At 46.7% G+C, this 3,329-nt stretch overlaps 1 non-coding gene across 1 annotated transcript; it reads right to left on the bottom strand.

Moving 5' to 3' along the window:
• Window positions 1-2,874: 2,874 nt before the first annotated feature.
• Window positions 2,875-2,983, bottom strand: LOC120701701. Its single transcript, XR_005686258.1, has one exon. It is a non-coding gene; the product is annotated as a small nucleolar RNA R71 (small nucleolar RNA).
• Between the last annotated feature and the right edge of the window lie 346 nt (window positions 2,984-3,329).

Raw genomic sequence — 3,329 nt, 5'->3', positions numbered from 1 at the left:
TTAAATCAACAAAAAATTTTATTTTTGACCCCTAAAACCTAGATTGTCACAGTCTTCCCCCCTAAAAAGAATCTCATCCCGAGATTCGAGAGTAGAAAAGAGCTAGAAGATAAGGTGCCAATGTCAGACTTGCTTGATGCTTGTGATCTATCAAGGGTAATGCATCAGGCAGTAAGATAAATATGTGGATGGCATGAATATTGTAATAAGGATCATCTTGAAGGAGTAGAAATTTTGACAAAGTTTTTCCATCAACATCGAAGGATCAAACGGCGAGATAATGATAAAAGACTATTGAAATGGCTTTAAGAAGATTGGGGAAAGATGTGATTCTGATTAATTAAAACGTGGGGTTTCATAAGAATCTAGGAATGATCAAACTACAAACAAGGCTAGTTGATCATTTGAAACTCTTTGAACAAAAGATCAAGAATACAAAGGTCCTATCTAATGTAGCTAACCACGACTAGTTTTTCTAAGGTCCACAACTTTGGTAGAGCCTGAGAAAGAGTCAAGGTCCACAACTACATAAAAGGCTAGTTGTCTTAGGTAGAGCCTGAGGTTTTAAAACTGTTGACGGTGGTTAAGTGCCATTTTCACCCGTCAACTATACTCAATAATAAAGGAAAACTACATGCCTTACTCACATATTTGTATCATTAACCTCGCTCCACAGTTATTTTCGAGTTTTGTACATTTCAGATGAGCAAGAGTGGAATAAGATGAAAACACGCAACAGATGCCATACAACTACGCAGAATATAGCATCCAGCGTCACCCACTTACAAAGAGGGCCCATCTAGCAGAGCAAACGGGCGCGCCACGCATAATGCATACAAGGAAAGATATCAGGGCCCACATGTTAGCCTGCCGCCGAAGGATAAGGACGAGAGGTGGCCAGGTGGGGCTGGCTGACCCCCTGGGTCGGCCGAACCTGGCCGGCCTCCCGTCCAGGTGCATTTCGAGGAGGAGTCACCCTCAAGTCTCCTGATCACCTTCCATACGTGCATTTGGCGGGAACCGACCTCCACTAGTATAAATAGGGCCCCCTCTCACCCCTCTCAAAACACACACACACACACACACTTCATTCCATTCTCTCCAAGAAGGCTCTCCTCTCTCTTGCTCTCTTAGCTAGGTAGTGGAACTAGGCTAGTTCTCTTTAGCGAGCAAGTCGTCCTTGGGGTCGTTGAGCAATCCTCGGCTCCTGGTATGGCTTTGTATCCGACTTGTCAGACTTCTATTCATAATATAGAGTTATGCCATGGTTGCTTTACTATCTTGATAGTTTATCAATCCATGCTTAGTTCGTTCATGAGTTATGCTACGGTCTTGGTTAGGCTAGATGATCCGGGTACGGATAGAGGTTCGTTGTGCTTTCGGGCTTGCTCTAGTGTTTTACTCATCCATCCGAAGGGTGGGAGACCTGGGGGCACTAGAGTAGTGACTTCATACACGAGCGTGGTGCTTGGGTATGCGGGATCCTTTGGATATGACCGTGCTCCATGGTGTGACTGGGGTAGACGGCAGGTGGTGACAGCCCTGTCCATCCGGCGTAACAGCAGTGTTGCGTTTAGTGTACTCCCCGACATTCGGGTTCGGTGTAGGAGTTCATGCAAAGAGGTAACGGGACTGGATGTACTCCGGTGTGGGACCTTCTCCCCGCTATCCTATTTTCCTGGCACATGTAGTCCTAACCATGTCCTAACATGACCCCAGCTTTGGATAAAAGCACTAGGACACCTAACCTAGCCTAAGCTCCAGCTGACTTGGCGTAGGATAGAGTAGTTCTTTATTTTATAGTTTCTCTCTTTTATTTCTTCCTCTTGGAGTGTGAATGTGTGCTGTGTCGCATTACCCTTGCTTATTCTTTATCTGGACTTATCCCTGTTAGAGTATTGCCTATGGCTTGAGGTACAGTGTCATGGTTAATGTTGAGTACAATACCTTTGTTGTTGCCATCCTTTGGGACACAAATAAATGACGATACCCTTACTCTCCAAGTGAAATGCTACAATGGTATATCCGTGCGCTTGCGGATCCTTCTGTAATCGTATTGATTATACCACGACAGTGGCACCCCTTGGGTGCAGTTGCTAGGATGGGTTCGGCGCCCTCATTTCTAGTGATTGCACTAAGGACCGCCAACAGACATTTCAGGCGTTGTCACTAAGGATTAACCATTCCTAGTGATTGTGCTAAGAAATGTCAACAAGCATTTCTGGCGCCGTTGCCGGGGACGGCATGTGAACAAAGATATTGTGCTGATATTAACTTAGACCTTGTACTCAGGATATGGTCTTTACTCTTTCAGGCTAATGTCACTTTATGTCTTCTTTTATTTTTGATTTGAAAGAAGACAGGGTTAGTGTATGACTGGTTTCTCCCTGCCTAAAAACTACATAGACAATCCAGAGAGGCTCGTGAGAAGGGCATGACCTCGCGTCGTTCCTCCTCTCGCTATCCTACCGGCACAGGAACCCATTTCGAAAGCACCACTCGTTCTTGAGGCTATGGCTGAAAAGACTCTCCGCGAGTTCTCCGTCCCCTCCATCGATAATGTGGCCACTGGCCCCAACATCAACGTCGGGGACGTGAACTTCGAGCTCAAATCAAGCCTCAATAACATGGTGCAGGCTAGCCCATTATGTGGCAAGCCAAATGAGGACGCGAATGCACATTTGCAGAATTTTCTGGAGCTCTGCGACATCATTGTCATACGGGGTGTCGCCGCTGACATTGTCAAGCTTTGTCTATTTCCCCTTTCCCTCATGGGTAAGGCGAAATAGTGATTTTATAAAGAAAAGGACATCGACACCTGGGCCAAATGCTCCAAGGCGTTCCTCGCAAAATTCTTCCCGTTGGGCAAAACAAATGCCCTGCGTGGAAGAATATCAAGTTTCCAGCAGACGGAGATAGAATCCATCCCAGAAGCTTGGGAGAGGCTGCAGGAATACATCCTGGCCTGTCCTCACCAAGGCATGGACGAGTGGCTCATCCTGCAAAGCTTCTACAATGGGCTCACAACGACATCTCGAGCCAATATTGATGCCGCTGCTGGAGGAGCCTTCCTCGACCTGACCATAGCCAAATCCAAAGCATTGGTCGAGAAGATGGTCTCCAACCAGGGGTGGAGCTTTGAACGACTCCAACCCCGTACAAAAGGGATGCATACCGTCAAGGAGACGGATATGATAGCCGCAAAGATGGACCTCCTAATCAAGAAAATGGAGGAGGGGAGCAAACAACCAATCCATGCTCCCGTTTACGCCATGGGTTCGCACTACACGTGCGAAGTCTGTGGCAATGAAGGACATTCGGGGAATGAC

Source organism: Panicum virgatum, chromosome 3K (assembly GCF_016808335.1).
Source record: "Panicum virgatum strain AP13 chromosome 3K, P.virgatum_v5, whole genome shotgun sequence".
In the NCBI taxonomy this organism is placed as follows: Eukaryota; Viridiplantae; Streptophyta; class Magnoliopsida; order Poales; family Poaceae; genus Panicum; species Panicum virgatum.
This window is presented reverse-complemented; position numbering and strand designations above follow the sequence as displayed.